The sequence below is a fragment of the Buteo buteo genome, chromosome 1, assembly GCF_964188355.1.
Source record: "Buteo buteo chromosome 1, bButBut1.hap1.1, whole genome shotgun sequence".
NCBI lineage: Eukaryota > Metazoa > Chordata > Aves > Accipitriformes > Accipitridae > Buteo > Buteo buteo.
Genome location: NC_134171.1, coordinates 34,161,564 through 34,182,473, shown reverse-complemented (window position 1 = coordinate 34,182,473; position 20,910 = coordinate 34,161,564). Strand labels below are relative to the sequence as shown.

The 20,910-nt window shown below is 37.3% G+C and overlaps 1 long non-coding RNA gene across 3 annotated transcripts in view; it reads right to left on the bottom strand.

The window, feature by feature from the left end:
- Positions 1–20,910, bottom strand: part of LOC142037292 (uncharacterized) — a 179,639-nt gene that overhangs the window by 103,690 nt on the left and 55,039 nt on the right. For all 3 annotated transcript variants that reach the window (XR_012652335.1, XR_012652336.1, XR_012652337.1), the window contains exon 2: positions 301–409. This is a non-coding gene — a long non-coding RNA (uncharacterized LOC142037292). The remainder of the gene's footprint in view (positions 1–300; positions 410–20,910) is intronic.

The following is a 20,910-nucleotide window of genomic DNA, read 5'->3' as shown; positions in this document are numbered from 1 at the left end:
ATGAAAGACATTTTGGCCACAGAAAGACCTCCCTTCCTAAAATTCTTGACTAAACTTTGGCAAATAACATGACAAAACAATAGGAGATACAGCAGAACCACTATCCAAAGAGATGAGTATTTGCATTTGCGGACATGTATAGTGGGAAACCAAACTGCCAACTAAGCTGGCACTACTTTCAATATAAAAGAGACAAGTGTTATGATGGAGAGATAAGACTTGAAGAAACTGGAGGAATAACCATTCTCATAACAATTATGCTATAACAACCTCAGTTAAAACAAAACCAACGAATATTACCTTTTCAAGAGTAAATTCAAACTTTAATCATTAGGTATGATGGTGTGCTAACATCCAGGAGATTCCAAGCAGCTATGAGTCTTCTCACAAGTTGAGCGCTCACCCAGTTCTGGAAAAAAAAAACCACAAACAAACAAAAAAAACAACCCAAAATCAAACAAAAACCCCCAAACAATCAAATCATTGCACAATGCATAAACTGTGAAACTAATTGCCACAGGCTATTACAGACAAAATTAAATATAAAAGGTTTCAAAAATCAACTAAATAAATGCACCAGTGAAAAATATACTAAGTGACATTAATGGCTGTACTTTTCTGGTACGTTAGACTACAGGGAAACAAGTTAACTTTCAGTTTAGAAAAGGATTTCTTGTCATTACCTCATAGTGTGGTTAGCCACAATATTGAGTGGGTAAAATTGCCCACCTGATGATTCAATCTAATATCATTGCTGGTTCATTTATTTAATTTTAACAGTGAATCTGGTTAATACTTAAAATACTTACATTTCTTGTTAGCTTAATGAAAAACAAAGTGATTTTAGTTTAATGATATGTTTGGTTCTAATTTCAACTTGCTTGTTACAAGCCACAGAAAGAATGGAGGATTTTTTTTTCCTCATTTTCTTTCTGACAGCAACTTGTGCTTGAATTGTGAGTGTAAATAAAATTACTGAATTTATCTAGGTGCCACATAATTTTCAATAAATTAATCTGTTCTTCCTTTACACTCCTGAAAATGCCAGTACATCTCATGACACACACACATGAATTAATGGGAATTAACCACCTCCCTTGGTAGTCAGCTTCCCATTGTGTGATGAAACATAGCCCAGGTTGGTTGTGGCTGCCTGAATCTCTTATAGTTGCCAAATAATAACTTTTTCCCCATCACAAATATAACTATTAACAGAAAACAGGACATAAACAAAATTTATCAGAAGTTATTTAAAATGGTCTTCTTGGTGCAGTTAGTGTTTCTTACATAGAATTACAAAACTTTAAAAAAAAATCACATTAATAGTGGTCCCTTAAGACACTTTAAAGGTCATGTTATCAATAATGACACACAGATTATCAACAAATCCAGACAAGACAGAGATACTTTGATTTGGTGATACCAAAGACAGTTTGAGTGTGCCCTGAAGGATGAGTTAACAGAGAAGAAACAAAATATCCCCTATCAAATTCTTACCATAACCATTTAATTTAGCAATAAGTCCCCATTGTATTTGCTGCCAGAGATTATGCTTTTAAAAAACAGGGAGACTTCCCCATATTAATTGTTTATAGGTATTTATCCTGCCACAGTGAAATGTACATCATTCCTTTAATGGTGAACATAAAGTATTTACTTATGTGCATCTCACTGTATTTTATTACAGGAGAAAATATCATTCCCTGAAGCCAATATCTAAACTCCATTTCATGTCATTAGTTTTTACTTATAGCAGCTAAAGATCAATTAAGTCAGTACATTTTTATTACATTAAATAAACTGGAGGGGTTGAATGAATTTTGTTCATATTTTCACTGTTACAATTTGTTTCTATTAATTGTCAGTTAAGCTAATTGCTACCTTTGAATCATGGTAGTTAACGCTAATATACAAATACTGTTTGGTTGTTGTTTATGTTTGCCATATTGCCATCAAAATTAACCTCTCTCACTGACAAGTGATAAATTACAAGGAAGTTGATAGTCTTCTACAGGCTTCAATAAGTTTCCATTCCCTAGATAAACACTCCTATTTAAAAGGGTAGGGCAAATACAATAGCAGCCACAGGTCAGCAACACATCCTAACACATGCTATTAAAGTAAACTAATTTGATACTAATGGAATGTTCAAAGTAAAACACCAGTTCAAAGACAACTGAGAAAAGCACTTGCTACTTAGACTCTCCACCTATGGCAGGTATAACATTCAGCCCATGAAACAAATGCTGCAGCCTGCATATGGACCCAGAAACAGGGTACATGGCTGGACTAGCATTTAGGCACTAGGCTGTGGAGTCAGCAGTAAGAGGCCAATGCATTTGTCTGGAGAGACAAAGCTGGGGACTATACTGGAAATTAGACTACACAGGAGGGATGGTGCTGAACAGTGAGACATGGGCGACTCAGGTGATTGCAAACTGGCAGTCGAAGTGGTGGCAAACTGGCAGAAGCCTTTTGCAACTGCAAGAATAGAACTAATCGGCAAGACCAGACTAAACTATCAGCCAAACAATATAGAGGCTGACCCACCTTCTTACACATATCACACCATGAGAAAGTTTAGTCCACTACTTGCAGTCTGGTGTTGGTACCTCACTCAGCTGCATCTCTCTCCAACAGACTTCAGGAAATAGATTCTGCCCTCAGTTGCCTAACGGAAATCAGCAGGGCTGCTCAGTTGTAAAAGAATAATTCATTCCAATAACATGGGCTAGGAGCTAAACCTAAACTAGTCTACCTCTACTGATTTGAATTGATTTACACCTGGGATTAATAGGCTATTGACATTTGCATCCAAGTATACAGACCAGACCATGACTTTAAGACAAAGCCCTCAGTTAGCAAAAAAAGCAGAAACAAAGCAACCTAGCCTGCAGAGCTGAAGAGGAGTGTGATAAAAGTAAAATACATCCCAAGCACTGTTGGGGGGGGGTGGGGTGGGGTGGGGAAGCCTGATAGAAGAGTCTTAATGAGGTAAATATATTCTAGCTTTGCTGCTGTGCTACTGAGTACACAATGTTGAATATATTTCAGTAAGCAAAGATTGAAGGATGCAAAGGTGTTTTAATGAAGGGAGGGTAACCCAGGTGGAATGTAAAACACCATTTAAGAGATATCTTAGAGCTGGAAATCAAAATCTCTATTTTTGTGATAATAAATTGGTAAACAGTATCCTCAAAGCCCTTTCTTGTCCTCAAGCCTAACTGAAACACAGGTCAGTGCTCTCAAATTGGTTTTTGAAGCTAAGTTATTTGGGTTTTTTCCTGCCCAGTAGACATTTTGCACACTGTCATAGTAAGAAGTGTTCTCCCTTCTCCGTCGATTACATAGTCTGAGACAAAGATGCTACGCTGGTAAGAAATTGGGATTTGAGTATCTTTGGGCCTATGAAGCACTAAGCTTTGGTTTCCCAAATACTGAGCAAATATCCTAACCAAGAGGATATTATACACAACAATAGTTGCATTTCAGAAAGGCAGCACCCATAGCTCTGTTTTGTAAGTGTATTGTCATTTCAAAGTATGTTAGATTTACCTGGAATGCTGAGGGATTTCAGCTCTAGAAGACTACCACATGCAAGATCCACAAAGAAGGCCTAAGTGATACACATCTATCCTTCCTAATTCCAAGAAACTATGCAGGCTAATTCAAGAGGTAAGAGGAGTTGGACTGCTTTCTCTGTTTAAGTGAAACAGAACTGGATTCCCCAGCTAAAATGTAGCTTTCCTTAATATCTCTGTATGATAATGTTTAACATACAATCCACTCATAACTATCACATGTGTATGACTCTTGATAGACTAGATAGCTCTCAAGTGCTCACCAATAAAGCTTTTTACAATTAACCCTTCACCAAGAAAAGCTTATAAAGAGTTTGCGTATCACATAATGCAGTTCATTTCCAGATTTTTTCCAAAGCCAGTATAAACTCCCATATCCTCAGGTGCAGTACTCAGCACTGCTAGGTGGAAAAATATTTGCAGATCATTGTTATGCGGTCAGGTCTTTGGAAAATACATTCAGTATTTCAAGCAACTTGATATTTGATGTAGATGAACTTATTGCATATTCAGATTCTCTCTTGAATTCATACCTGCCATTGTAAAACAAGAGAATATGAATTATAAGACCCTTAAGCAACGTATGCAGAGGATTAATCACGTTGTAGTCTATCTGGGCACTGAATGTCACCATTGCTCCACGCAAATACCGTGCCGTTGAAAGTGCAATTACTAGACTGTAGATAAAGTGAGCCATAAAATGAGAAATCTCATCATATTTGACAGTGCATTGTGAAGCATTCCCCATTAAGGGATGGGAATAAAATGTTTATGAGCTAATTTATTCCAAACATGTTTGTAACTGTCTATGGTTAGCACTGTTTGATCCAAGAAAAGGTTACGCTGATTTGAGTGGGAAAGACACAAAACCTCAAACTCTGAGCATAGACACCAAGGTTGAAATCTTTTTTCAAACCAAGACTACATCAGAAATATTACCTCCAATCAAATCACACAAATTCATTGCTCCCTGGCGGCTAAAAGAAACTCATTGTTTCTTTGCTTGTATTGTTCAAATAACTGGTGTGTGTGTATTATTTTATCTTTGCCTTTCTACTGCCATATACAATAGTACTGCCAGGAAAACTGTTTTCTTCTTCAACACACCTACCTGAAAAAAATAAAGGAGGGGCAGGGGGGCAGGTAGAAAAAAAACTGGTGTTTGCTTATGCTCTCACTGAACACCAACATTGGAAGAAATACCAGATTATACAATATGGATGTGCAAAAAAAAAAAGCTGTTAATAATAAAAAACTGAAAGGCATTACCTTCTGTATTTGACAAAAGCTGCTAGAAAATATCAAGCTCAGCAATATCAAGTAATAAAAAAGTAGTGATTTTAAAAAATCTAAAACAGCTGCCAAAATTTAAAGACAGAATGCAAACTGCAGAATGTAAGTCTTGATAATAATGGTGTAATATATAATTGAATATCCTCTAAAACCCAGAGCTGATCCTTCTGAAAAATAAAATGGAAAGGCTAACAACCCAGTTTAAGTCATAGTCTATTATGTTTGAAAAAGCAATCTTAACTCCCTCAAGGTAATTGAAATTTCCTTCATCTGTCTCAGCTTGAGCAGTTGCCAGTATGTACATCCAATACAAAGAAGACAGAGCAAACTTTAAATCATATATGGTATTGAACTAAAGCTACCCACCAGCATGAAAAAGATAATCATTTGGCAGATTAGTAAATTAATTATAACCCAGGATAATATAAGGACACTCAAACTCATCCCATTCTATGTTAATACAGATGCAAAAATACTGAAAGTGAGGTATGAAACAGGGGCACCCATAATCCAAAAATAGGGGGATTTGGTCCCTGAAAGAGAGTTGAAGAAAGCAATGTAAAATTAGAACTTAATCTTGCCATTCATTAAAGTAGGACACACTGTCTTCTTTTGCATTTGCTCAGTATATAGTGTAATTACAGCTGAGTAAGAATTGAAGGTAGTAAAACTGGGACTACAACTTTTAGGAAAAAAAATTAACAGAGAAGGCATATTACTAGTGAGGAATATAGCCTTTCTCCTTTTACTCTGAAATTAGTCAGAGTGACAGCCACTTGTGCCAGCTCAGCACATGTGGTAACATTTGGTCCACCTATTTTAGAGTAAGGGGACAATCCTATTCCCACATACGTAAAGGTAGTAAAAAGTTTTCCATTTGAAAATTTCTTTAGAGAAATATGTAGGTTTTTCAAAGTCACAAATCTATATGGTTTTCTGATGCTTTGTTCACCCCTCTGGTGAGACCACAACAAACCCCCATGAACATGCATGTTCCCAGCTGAGTTAATACTGACATGCAGCCAGGCTTCCAATTGTGCCACAGCCCAAGAACACCAAGAGTCTCTGCAGCAGTTTCATCCCTTGCAGGGACCTCTAAAAAGTTTCAAGAAAAGGAAAAGGAGACAATGCTGTTAGCTCTTCTAAGGACAATTTTTAAATTCTTATTCCCAGGGAGGTCTTAAAAATTAATTTTTCCTTCCCCTTCTGAAAGATTTTTCCTTACCCCTCAGAACATGCAAGTCAGCTGTTGTCCATCTAAAATCCCACTTGTTAAACATGAGGCAAGAGTGGGATCTCTTTATGTTAAAAACAAGGACGTCTAAGAAGTTCTGACACTCCAACTTCATTCCAGAGGGTTCATTTTCACAAGGCACTGACACATTCAGAAAATAACATCCTTTTTAATTTCACAGCAGAATGCTCTTTACTAGAACAATTTTGTCACCGTTACATCAATCCAAAATATACCGAAAATTCTGAAAATTATAGGACTTACCCTGCCCTAATTCCATCTTGCTGTTTTTATTACTTGCTCTAGCATCTGTGGTAGCAGACTTATAAAGCCTGATATGTGCTATTGCATTCTCCTCAGAACATCCAATTCTCACTGAAGTGAATTATCAGGTGGAATATAGGCTTCACTGGTGGAGACTGTTGCTTAAACAGACACACATTATCTACAGAGCAAAAAAAGGATTTCCCAAGATACCTACTGAAAATTGACAAACTGTATTATGTTCCCGCTTAGTGACAACCTCTTCCACTTGGAAAAGTAGTAAATATATGCTGTAAAGGTATATTGTTAAAAGACCTGTGGCCCTGGAAGTGATTATCTGAAAGAGATCAGGGACATAAAAAAAATTCAGGCATCTGAGGAAGAGAGACCATTACTGCATATAAGCACAGTGATGAATGGGACTGAAAAGAGCTACAGCAAGTGTTAAGCAGAAGAGATTGGGACCCCTAAATATGAAACTAGAGCTAGATAAAGACTAGTGATCATACCTACCTTCTGAGTGAAGGTATTTTTATTGAAAATATTTTTATGAGAATTTTTTTCTTGTGACTTTCTTTTCCTCATTCAGGCCATTTATTCTGTTTACCAAAAAGTAGCAGGGGGAAAAAAGACAAATATTGTACGTTTTTTCTACTGCAATAAGTTCTGTTTTGAGGGAGAAAGGTATGCCATTTTTTCCAGCATACTACTGGGTAACACTTACCTATCCACCTGTATATCTTTCACATAGCTCTTGATTAAAAAATTGGCAGAATTCTCTTGTTTCTTTCAAAATGGAATTCCAGTTCTCTTTACATTCTCAGCTCCCTGAAATAGTCACTCTGCAGTCAAAATATTTGTAAGCCATTCAACATCTTCCTCTCTGTGTTGGTTTTGGCTGGGATAGAGTTAATTTTCTTCACAGTAGTTACTATGGGGCTATGCTTTGGATTTGTGCTGAAAACAGTGTTGGTAACACAGGGCTGTTTTCATTCCTGCCGAGCAGCACTTACACAGAGCCAAGGCCTTTTCTGCTTCTCCCACCACCCCACCAGCGAGGAGGCTGGGGGGGCACAAGAAGTTGGGAGGGGACACAGCTGGGACAGCTGACCCCAACTGACCAAAGGGATATTCCAGACCATATGACGTCATGCTCAGTATATAAAGCTGGGGGAAGAAGGAGGAAGGGGGTAACATTCAGAGTGATGGCGTTTGTCTTCCCAAGTCACTGTTAGGTATGATGGAGCCCTGCTTTCCTGGAGATGGCTGAACACCTGCCTGCCGATGGGAAGTGGTGAAGGAATTCCTTGGTTTGCTTTGCTTGTGTGCGCAGCTTTTGCTTTCCCTATTAAACTGTCTTTACCTCAGCCCACGAGTTTTCTCACTTTTACCCTTCCGATTCTCTCCCCCACCCCACTGTGAGGGAGGTGAGTGAGCAGCTGCGTGATGCTCAGTTGCCAGCTGGAGTTAAACCACGACACTCTCAACATAAGGCAAACCAATGCTTAGAAAGATGCAATGGGTTAATGCTGTTAATTCAGCCCAGTACCACAAATGCCATTATGGGATGTGTTAACCCAGTACTAACCAAATGCGTGTGGGTTAAATGGGATCCTGTGAGCTCAGCTGCTCCCCCCGCCCTCAGGTGAAACTGAAGATAAGTTTTTGTACTATTAGGCCTGACTATAGACAAGTTACATTTACTTTAAAAGAGGCCGTGAAAATCTAGTAAGGAAGGAGTTCTCAGGATGCAGTGTGAAGATGAAATTAGTAACTACAGATTTCTTGATTTGAGTTGTACCTATGCTATTCCTTCCGTCCCTTCTCCCTGTAATCCTACAGTGCCCAGATTTTTAAGCATTCACAGGATAGTGCTGCTGTGCCTCTCTGGACATGTCCTGCACTGGGTGTGGTGGAAGTTCTGAGCAGATTAGGTGATGCAATGCTTCAGTAGTGCTTGGGCTCTGCCTCCCAGGAAAGCCTTGTACTCAAAGGGGCACTGTTATTTTTGTTGTTGTTGTTGAAAGTTTAATGCAATGAAAACAGTGGAAATGTTAGAAATAAAGAGGAGGTGGTTAAAAGGCTGCAAGACCTGGAATGATGACAAGCAGGGATGTAAAATAAGGGCAAAGCCAGTCTCAGCCATAATGGAGTTACACTAGGCAGTAAGCCACGCAATATAGTACCTGCAATTAAGCATTCAAGTAATCCTGCATCCAATCTGCAAGGCTTGAGCTGAAATGCAACAGCAAAAAAAACCTCAAGCAGCTCAGCCAATTATCAGATAACTTAGGTGGTATCCTAAGTGAGAACCTTATAGATCTTTCTCTTGCTCTAAAAATCTTTCCTCCAAACTTTGTTAACTTACCTTTGGTATATTAAAGATTTATTTTAGTTATAAGCTCCTCATGGAGCTCCTGATTATATCTCTACCCAATGGGATACAGACTTTTCATTAGCTACCATGAAGCAGAATACTTACCTGATAAAAACTGCATCTACAACAATGAGCTGTGGGGAATAAAAGCCTATATAACTATTTGTTTATCGGCTCTTCACATTTTGTGTTGGACAAATTGACTTCAAGTTCTTACCAGTATAAGCAAAGGACAACTTGAGGTTGAAAGCTTATCCTGCAGGTCTCATTGAAGAAGGTGCAAGTTTAGCTCACTTAGCATGTAGGCAAAATAGAAAAACTGCTCAAAAGCTATGCACCACACAAAATCTGAAGTTTGGTAAACTGACAGATAGAACTCTTTTATTAATCAGGATAAGACACATGGTTTAAATATTCTGCATACCACATCTGCACCTGTTTTTACTACTGTAAGTTTCTTTCAAAAAAAGAAGAAACAACCATTCATACTACACACTCTCCTAGATGTATAAAAATTACAAAGCCCAGATGTCCTTGAAAAAAACTACTTAAATAAAACGAAAATCAAAACCTACTAGTGTAAGTGAAATTCTTTGGATGGTGTGTGGCCTACTCATGTAGAATAAAGAACTCACCTCAAAATAAGCAGTATAAAGCAAGAGTTCAGAAATATTTAATGTCTCTTGCCCCCTTTTCTTCTATGCTTTCCCTATATTTAATTCACCTAGTTATTTTATTAACAGTGTCTTTACTTTTGCTCTTCCCTTCAGTTTAAACTGCAAAAATGAAGATGCTGCAAACTGACAGTTAATTGCCAGATTCTAAGCACAGTGACAAAGAGCATATCAACATATAACATGCAAAGCCTCTAATACTTCAGTACAAGCAAATCATAGATGTGTCAAGAAGCATTAGGCTGACAGTTGTACAAAGAAACTTATTTTTCTCCTATAAAACAACAACCACAACCTCCATTGGTGGCAGGAACAGCAAGAGCAAAATCCATCAAAGCTGGACATGCATAGTATTGCTGACACAAGTGCAATATCTGTTGATACTACTGGGAGATCCTGCTTCTCACCATGCTCTCTCAGGTCTCCATCTGTCTTGCTGGATAATTTTTCTGAAGTACATTTCCTATTTCTGACATGTTGGTCCTTACTAGGTAATGACCCAAATAAAACTGCATGAATAGTCTTAGACAAGAACCAGAAAAGATCTGATTCTTCTCTCAGTACTTTCACACTGGATCATTTGTTTTGTTTTATCATCCAGTGTCCACTGGTAAAAGCATGAGAAGAATCCTAGGAAAAGGGCATAGTCTTGTTTTGTTGATTATCAGTCTGTGAAGACTATTTGTGGACTTGGCGGAGTTGAATTAACAAAACCAAAATGTCACTGAAGTTCTGAACTACAGACCTCAGCCCTTCAAGCTGATCTGCCCAGGCAGATCTTTCTCTCTGTCTCCATTTACATATAAGAGTTCTTCTAATGCTATATCAAATAAAGTATTTTAGAAAAGAATCTGGTCAGCACCAACTCTCACACTATTTTAGATGTCTGTCTAGGTTTTTTTAAATGCACATAAGATAATTACTTAATCAGTTAACAATTTCCTTACAGTTTGTTGACCTTAGCTGCAAAATGGATAAGCACAGCAATTTTCCACCCAGTAGTGAAGAGGAACTAAGGACAGTTGCCTATTCTTCCCAAAATGAATGTTTAAAATCTAAGTTTAATGCAGGCAAGAGAAATCACTGTAAAGGTGATATAATAAATCTATCATCATGTCCAAGAAAATTTAGCCATTCTAATAGTTGCTGAATTTCAATAAACATAATCTAGTGTATTAATATCCTCTTATCTTCAAAAAAAACCCCTTTGAAATTAAATCTTTAGAAACAGTGAACCCCTACATCAATTTTATGGCACAAGGTTTTCCCAACAACAAGTTCAAGATGTATAGCACTTTTTCAAGCCAAGAAAACTCAGGACACTTTTAAAGAAGATGTACAAAAAAAATAAAATGCAAAGGTAGTGTACAATGCCAGTCTAACAATGAAATGTGAGAACAAGAGAAGTATTGGGTTATTCGATTTAGAAAATGGCAGCAAGCATAAACATAAGAAAATTTATGATTCATCCAATTTACCATGGTCATTGGTATAGACTCAGTTTGCAAAAAGGTAAGCACACAAATTCAGGCTCCAGTTTCAAAAAAGCACTTATTTGTAGTAAACAAGTGTCACACTCGTGTTCATATGCTTGGCTGACTCCATGCCATAGTTATTTCTGCAGAGAAATCTCTTGCAGCACATCTAAAGTAACAAGAAAATAACCTACATATTTCTGACTAAGCTGAATCCACACCAGGTGTATGCCAAGCAGAAAACTACCTAAAACAGTTGTCCTGGTTTCAGCTGGGATAGAGTTAATTGTCTTCCTAGTAGCTGGTACAGTGCTATGTTTTGAGTTAGGTATGAGAAGAATGTTGATAACACTGAAGTTTTCAGTTGTTGCTAAGTAGTGTTTAGACTAAATCAGGGATTTTGCAGCTTCTCATGCCCAGCCAGCAAGAAGGCTGGAGGGGCACAAGAAGCTGGCACAGGACACAGCCAGGGCAGCTGACCCAAACTGGCCAACGGGGTATTCCATACCATGGGACGTCCCATCTAGTATAGGAACTGGGGGGACTGGGGGCGGGGGGATCGCCACTCAAGGACTAGCTGGGTGTCAATCGGCAGGTGGTGAGCAATTGCACTGCGCATCATTTGTACATTCCAATCCTTTTATTATTGCTGTTGTCATTTTATTACTGTTATCATTATTATTTTCTTCTTTTCTGTTCTATTAAACTATTCTTATCTCAACCCATGAGTTTTACTTCTTTTCCTGATTTTCTCCCCCATCCCACTGGGGGGGCGGGAGGGCAGGGAGTGAGCAGCTGCGTGGTGCTTAGTTGCTGGCTGGGGTTAAACCACGACACAATCAATTGCCAAAAGGAAGTAAAATTATACCCTTCTACTTTGTCTAGAGCTCTTTCTGCCTCAGGATGTAGGGTAGTAGATACCACTTGCAAGGAAAGCATTTGAGGGAATTCCTTGTGTCGGTAACCAATGAAGAACCCCCTCCATCCTTTGTATTCCCTATAAAAAGGGAACTCCCTGGAAGCAGGAAAGGCAAGGACACCATTTTTAGGGCTTTTCAAACAGAATCCCACCCTACCTCCACTTCTTACTTTCTCCACTTCCCAAGTAGGAATTGTCCCAACGAAAACTTTCATGTTTGGAGACAGCACATTTCAATTTGATTGTCTTGTTAAGAAGCCTTGAATGAGCTCTGCAATAGATCTAAAAGCAATTACAGATAACCAAAACCACAAAAAAAAAACAAACCAGTACTGGATGATTCAGCATAAGCCGGGAATTTAGGTGAATCCTGGATACTGTGTAAAGGCCAAGTATTACAGTTGATTCATTTTACACAGACTGAGGAAAATATATCTTTTTACATTCCTTAATGCAGAAAAAGCCACACAAGTCATTACTTCAACCCAAGATTTTTTATACAGAAATTGCATACAGAATGCAGAGGAGGAAAAAAGGCCCATATCTAATCAAAACTTAATTTGAGGTTTTTGATGGGAGAAAGTGGAAGACAGTTTGAAGCTATCACTTCATAACACAGCTCATGGCTTCAAGCTTTCAAATGCAATTAAATAACATTTCTCCACAGCAAAATTTAAAGTAAAAGCTGTGTTTGGTCCTTCACAAGGACTGCATCCACTGTACCGAGAGCAATGGAAATCTCTGAAAGACATTATATTAAAATCACATTTTCCAACTAATTCAATAAGAAGAAAAAATACTGAAGACTTTAATGGTTACTTCAAGACCTTTTTAAGAACTTTGAAAGTCAAAAAGAACTATACAAAATGTACTATGACTATAAAGCACAAGCACACAGAGCTGAAATAAAAAGGCTGAGATACCAACCAACTAACAAAGGAGCAGGAGAAGATCCTATAAATATCCTAAAAGACAAAACCAGAGGAAAATACAGGTTGACTGTTTCACAGGGAAGGCAGGTAAGTTGATGATAAGGAAAAGGTTGACATATCAAATAGCTTTATTCTTTACAATTAAGGTAAATTGTAACCAGAAATTTAAAGAGTGAACAGGAGTGTTGGCCAAGTTAGGGAAACAATAGGTTAAGGAATATTTAGATAAATTACATGTATGCTAGTTTGCAAGGCTTGATTAAATTCAGTCTTGAGGACCCAGTGAACCAGATGAAACAGTCTCTCAAACTTTAATGAATTTTTCTAAAATTCACAGTGGACTGGAAAGTGTCAGGGGACTGGAGAAGAATAATCATGGTACCATCTTTAAGAAGGAGAGAAAGAAGGGACTGGGGAATTGGAGACAGCCTAACTGATTCCTGAAAAGATTCTGGAACATATTATTGAGCAATTTATAAGCACCTCAAGAACAATAAGATGATAAAAAACATATGACATGGATTTGTCAAGAAAAAAAGTTGTATCAAACCGGCATAATTTATTTCTTCGACAGAGTTGCGAGCTAATGGATAACAGGGAAGCAATAGATGTGATAAGCATTAACATTACTTTTTTTTTTTTGTAATATTCTCTATGGCAGTCTCATAAGTACGCTAAGAAAATCTGGTCTGGATTAATTCCCTGTAACATGGGAGAACAACTGCTCAAAAAATCTCCCAAGTAGAGTTTTCAGCAGTTCTGTGTCAAAGTGAGAGAGTATTTCAAACAGACAACAACCAAAAAAACCTATTTCTAGTCAATATTTTCACTGATGATCTGAACAACAAGCAACATGGAACATGAAGAACCAGGAAAATAGAAAACAAAAAAATTGCAGATAACAAAGCTTAAAAGTCTTGCAAGCACTTTGAATTCACCTGTATTTTCAGGATAATTCTGAACATTTGCAAAAATTATTCAAAATTAGAAGCTGAAATTTATGAAGACAGGGGTAACACTGTACTTAGGGTGAAGAAATCCAATGCCCAAATATGAAACTGGGAAGATCTGCCTAAGTTAGGTACTATGGAGAAGCAGCAAATCAACCATAAACTGAGCAAGGACTTAACAATGGAAAACGCACTGTAAAATAGTGAAATTCAGCTTCAAATACATTAACTGTAATTTTATCTGTACTAGGGAGGTAATTCTTCCACTTTACTTTCTTTTTATCTGAGGGCTCAAAGCAGTATGTGCCCTGTCCTGGATAATGACTTTAACAAGGACATACAGCAATTCGAAAGAGTCCAAAAGGAGACGAAGAAAAATACAAACAGGTTTAGAAAAAGTGTTATTTGGGATTAAATCTTGAAAGAGATTGACCTTCTTTGACTTCTTCTAGAAAAAGGAAAATTAGAAGTTTTCAATACTTAGAAGGTTGTTGCAAAATAAATGGCAGTCAACTGTTCTCTATGTTCACTTATAAAGAGAAGAAGATATTATTTCCATTTGAAAAAAGATTAAGCTCAGATACTAAGGAATATTTCTGGGACATGAGCGGTACCTGAATTGTCTTCACACCTTTCAAGGCAGAGGAAGGAATTGATCCTGTCTGACAAGACAGGATCTAATCAATAAGAGCTCTAAACACTGAGCTACTGTATGATGGAAGGAGGACGTTGCAAACCTTCTTCACTGTCTGTTCTAATGTTCCCAATTAGTAGAGCACATTCAGAGCACATACCATAGAGAAGGAAAGCTTCTTCCAGGGACCAAAGCAGTACAGGCTGTTACTGGGCAGGCTAATGGGCAAAAATTCAGACTCCTGGGAAATTTTGACATAAAAACATAGTCAGTGCACTTTTGTCCATGATTAGGTAAGAAAGATGAGCAGAGGTTTTGTAATGCAACTTTGAATTAGCCCCTGAAGCACAAACAGGTGGGATTTGGGTGCTTGACATCTTCTGTAAACATATAGTCCAAGTTGCTTATACAGTCTAATGAACTTTGAAATTATGAGCCCAAGTTTGAAAAATTGCCATGTTTTTCAAAATCACAGTACATCACGCCTGTTTTCTATAGCCTCATCCATCCATTGAGAGAATAGATAAAATAGTTTCAGTATAGACAAGAATTTGAGCCGTCAGCAAATGTATGAACAAATTTACTAGTACTATATATAAAAATTACTGATGTACTTGGGAGAAGAGTGAGCCAAAGCTGGATCCTGTGTATGCTGACAGAGCTCTATTAAAATTGTACATTTACAGCAGGTCAGAATCTAGCATAAAAGCAAAGTTTGGTAAGACAGACAATAGCATGAAAAATAAAAACCTATGTCCAGTAAATCTAATGTCCTCTAAATGGTGAGGGATTGGTCTTTTTTTCTTTTATTCCAAATATAAAAGTAAGGTTTGCAGAGACTGGAGTAAATTGCTGTGGAAGATAAACCATTTGCCTGAATGAACACTGAGACTATAGTTTTTTAATGACAAAGAAATACACTCCATACTACATTTTTTCCCCATGACCCTCATCTCACCCCTTGACAATCACTTCCTGTTAAAATATTTTGAAGAGATGTTTTACCTGCTGGGAAGAAATTAGTCTTCTGCCCTCACAGCTTTCCTTTTTTCCTAGAATGAGAGAAAAGAGTGGCAGTGCTCTCTGGTAAGGAAAGTTAACAATCTGTACAATCTAGTAAGATCTCACTGAACGATAATTAACATTACCACATTTGCACTTTAACTTCCCTTGCTTGAAGTGACATAAGTGACCTATGCAGAAATCCTGGGGCTGAACTAAATACCACAGTAATCTTGCCTGTGAACTTTTCCTGAAGTCACTGAGCCTCATTCTCCTGTCACTTATACCTTAAACTGGTTCGAATCAGAAGTGGTATCTACCAGAATAATATAGTAGCATTAGTGCGAGAGGAGAATTAGACATTTCAGGCTTCAGCGTCTCATGCTGCCACAAACCCACAGCAATATGCTAAGACTATGTCTTGGGAGACAAGAGAAGACTTACAGGTATTCTAAGTGGTATTTGTTACTCAAATCAATATGGATCAATATGGATCTATAGCTGAAAATCTTTCATTAATGACTATGATGCTTAATATGTCTTCAGGCAGAGATTCAATACATCTTTTCTATGTTGCTTAAGCCTCTGTTTCTCCTATCCAATAGTTCAATGGTTTCCTAACTTCTGTTATTTATAAGGTTCTATAAAGTGACAGCAGGTACTTCATCTAAACTTAATACAGCTTAAAAACGAAAGGTTGGTGAGCAAGGGAATCTTTTTCATGTTTTTTTCTACCACCAAGACTTCCTTGTTTCTGGCAGAGGAAATTTTCCTTCCATTCCAAAGAAAAATTTTCCCATGTGCAATTTTTAATGTTAAAAAAATTACATCTCAGCACATATGTACAGACCAGTTAACAAAATTGCTGTATCTGTCTCCCTTTAATCTCTGGTTGAAGGAATATAACTACCTCTCCTTAATTATATCTCACTTCATGCACTTCCTCCATTCAGTAAGATTTCTTTGTATCTTATTTTTCACTGCAACCCCTACATACTCAGTCAGTTATGCGCTTAATAGTAAAAAGAGATCCCACAAAACTAAGAGAATAAGTTTTCATTTTAAAGGGTTAAAAAGCAAGATTTTCCACAGAAAGGTACCTACAGTTAAATACCAAAGTAATCGATCTAATTTTAGAAACAGCTCCTTTATCTTCAGTGAGTTGTAATGTGACTGCTGCCTCTTATAACACTTCTGAATTACTGTCACATTCACCATGACAGATGTGGGTCATTAGAACCGAGGAATTAACTACATGCAGCAGGGATTGGGAACAGACTGGTTTCGATGGAAAACCTAAAAACTACCAGAACTGGGGGGTCAGGTAATATTGTTTAAAAATTACTTTCTGCCAGTAAAAACAGAACTGTAGGAGGTAATTATCTGACTCTATAAAAGCACTATGCTTCTTGATTGGACTAACATATGGACTCCATGAGTTCCCCGAACCCAAAAAACCAGTAAAACTGTGACCCTGATAGACATCAGTCATCATAGGTGGCGTGGAAAACATTCACCACATGGAAGAACAAATCCAGAGTTCTAATCCCAAAGGATAAGAGAAAATCTTTACTTCCTGCAGAAATGCTTGCAAAAGTACATTCATGTGATTTCCTCTGAAAAAAACAGTAAACATGATTTTTTGTCAATTATTTTATTAACAAGAAAAAAATCAAAGTAAATCTACACAACAGACTATCACAAATGTCTTTCATGTAACAAACTTAGATCCCAAAAAGAAAATTACATGCCTCTAAGCACAAGCAGAATTTATGTTAAAGGATAGCTTTAAAATGTTACATTAAAGGATAATTTGTGGAAATCAAAGGTTCCAGTTAACCACAGTGTACATAGGCTGCCCTATAGTGAACACGCTGTTTGCCACTGCAGTGCCTGCGTATTTACTAGGGACTACAGTGCATGGGTATCACTTTGTATTTCAACAGCAGCCAAGTTTTTCTACTCATCACAGATACATGCAGAAAAACAGGACATTGGGAATTATTAATTCATTATAGTATTTGAATGGAGACAAAATTCTTTTATAAAAATATAAGAGAAAGCAGATTGATCAGAGCAGGAAAACACAGACTGATAAACAGAATCATGAAATGAAACTGTCTCTTAAACTGAGAAGAAGAAAAAAGACCAATTACAACCTGTCACTGTCCCTTTTCCCCAGTCCCTTTTTCCTCTTTCCTTTTTGCAATTAAGTTTATAAAAGCCTTTGTTCTGATGTCACACAACAAAATGTAAAGAACTGCAGTTTTAAAAAAACAGGATATAGAATTTTCACCACTGTTTTATTGCTACTCAACAGATCTAATACCACGAGAAATGATATACCTTTACCACTAATATGCTCACTGCAGTCTGAAAACACAAGCATTCACACAAAACCCAGAGTATTTCACCTGCAAACACATGAAAAAACCTACCAGACCTGCATCTCCCACACAGGCAGTAATTTGGAATTAGGTATCTAATTAATCTTATTTGATATAATCTTTGTGACAGAGAAAAAATGGCCAATTAACCGATGGTGTTTGCTACTCCTTGAAAGACTCAGCTGCTAGAATGTTCATTCGATGTTGTTTCAATCTCAGAAAAGAGTAAACCAATTTTCATCTGCTGGGCTTTTTTCTCTGTTTACAGTGAGTCTGCTAGCCAACATAAGAGTTTTGCACTAATGCACCACATTCATAAAAGACAAGCAAGCCACAACTCTGCATTTATAACAAGTAATTATTAATCTAGGTCTTGTTGTCAGAATATATTTAAATTGATCCCAGCAATCAGGCAGATGCTAGAGCTGTATGCCTCTGTTTATGGTAGTAAGCATAATAATGATTTGACAGCAACAGTCATCATAATCATTCTTGCCCCTGCTGTCACACACATATATACAACCTGCTAGGAACAAATCCTTATGCAACAGAAAGCTGAATATGATGCGAGTTGTGACTTGTGGGGAATGTAAAATGATTCTTTCGGGAGTTATTAGGTACTGCTACCTAATGTCTGACATTTAACAGATGTGTGTCCACATGGTCTGTCCAAAATCCTCTTTGATCAAAATGAGTACATCTTAAACACTAACTGCATTTTAAAAATACTTTAGACCCCTGCCCAGTTGCAACAGTGCAATTCACAAACCACCTCCTCTTACAGAAACCTTTCTATGGCATATTTTTTATAAAAGTATTGACTGGAAGACAGATGCTTTTTAGTGCAATAATATATACGCTGTGTTATATATAGATCCAAAATTGATTGTTTTTCTGTTGGAAGCAATGTCTGTTTCCTGAACTTCCTTTATTTCACCCAGCGCTGTGATAGATGCCTGCAGCACAGTAATCTATATTCTCCTCTTCAATGCTTAACTCTTTCTGTACCACTCACTGTCCTTGACATCAAGGAATTCATACCACACGCCTTTGAGATGTGCAAAGTATTTCAGGAAAGCTGCACTCTTGCATTCTTATAGGGCAAGATGTGTTCCTTTTAAAAAGGTATAGAAAATGAAAGGGTATATATGGAGCTGCGATCCTAATAAAGTCCACTTTTTCTTCTTAGCCAAAAAGCACTCCATAAGTGTTTGTAGCACTCTGAATTTGAGATGGTTGAACATTATTTGTGAATAGTTTGACTAATTTTTCCTACATCTTGCGAAGCTATTTATTCCTAAGTACATTTTCTTCTATTAATCAATTTTGAAAGCGGTAAAAAAATAGTCATTATACTAACTACTCAGAAATTTTTTTTCTTTCTGCCAAATGGAGTGCAGGTCACAAATATGTTTCTCTATTCAGCTAGCTCTGCCTTTAATACCTACAACTAACAGGCAGAAACACACTGACAGAAATGCAAGAGCCACAAGCCCAGCAGTCCTGCATTGCTTTGCATGTCTAGGCCTTGACAGGCCAAGCTACTTCTGTATTTTATTACTTGTTATTACAGTGTCTTTACATTTGACCTGTAGCTTGCAACTATGAAATGTGGTACTTATCAAGGTACGCTAGGTTATTGAACTTTTAGTACAGTAGAAACAAATGTGACAATGCAATAGTTTAATTGCCATTTAAAACAAATGCCAATTTTTTAAGTGGTTTAACTAACAACTGCTTACAAGTAGCAGGTGTTTTGCCTGCAGATGAAAGAAGATAGCAGCCAGTTTCTCCAGAAACTATAGTGCCAACAGTAAAGCTATTTTAGGAAAAAAAAAATATGTTGACTCTGTTATGTTTTATCGTAACAGGCAGGGAATTTGCATTACTCTGTGTTCATAAAGAGAAATTTAAATTTATGCTGCTATCTCTGTTATTCCTTAATAATGGATCAAGTTCAGCATTACCTATGAGCCAAATACTGTCAGAGGCAGCATTCCCATTCAACTCAGTAGGCTACAACATAACCTTTGAGAGGATGCCAAATGGGTGCAAATATCCTTGAACCACAAGAGATAGCACTGGCACTGCTGCCAATAAGAAGCATGAGCTGCAGGTCCAAAGCAGCAGTGATGTCTGGAAAAAGCTGGACTAAAGCACCAAGAGACACTCTACATACCTTTATCTCAGTAAGGCAGCACTTAAGGACAAGGAAGAGTCACCAGAAACATAGGTTTTATATAAGTTGAGACCTAGCAACAGCATATCTTAAAAGCACTTATATTGGGATGACTAAAGATCTGGTTTCAAGAACCAGAGGGGAGAGATTGCGTATTTTAATCAGTAGGTGTCGGACTGCAGAGTAAATATATAGTATTTACATCCAGAAGACTGCCATATAGAGCAGATAATTGCCACTAGATCCCCTTTGCATAAAAATACTACTTATGGGTATTTTTTCCTGTTCCTATAGATCTCCTTGTCACAGCATTAACATTCAAAGCTTCCTTTTCTTTTCTCTTTCTGTGATGTACAGTTGCACTACAGATTTACAAGCGTTAGCACAGAATGAAGATGCAAAAAGTCAAGTATTTTATGCACAACTATCTAGAATTACACAAACATTTCCCAGCTGTAGAGGACATAATTACTGTACCAGTGTTGTATTGTAATCAGCAAATGCTTTTGAAGTGACCCACTTCATATTATTGAAAAGCATAGCAAGTACCATTTCCTTACTATTCACAGAGCCAACCATAGTCACGCATTTGACTATTTTACATAAAAGCATAGCCACAATATTAAAACATTGTAACAAGCACCTGCCCATTTACGACATTATGGTTGCCATTTTTGCAGAACACTGTAATGACATGGAACTTCACAGCTAGGCAGTAAGAACAGAACGTATACCTTTCTGCTTGAAGAGCTCCAAGATGAAGGAGAACTCTGTTAACTTCCAACATTTGGAGGATTTTAACGCAAAGAAGAATGAATTATATGCATCTGAACTAATGGCAAACGTGCAGGTGTAAACAAAGTCCCATGCCCAAGACAGCAGGTGGATGTTCTGCCAGTGATGTCTGTGGGACTGAGCCTTTCCCTCCTCTTTTTCTAGTGTGATAAAACTTATCTCCAAGCATCATTTCAAAAGGTTTTGTAGTCTGTATTTAACATCACTATAATTA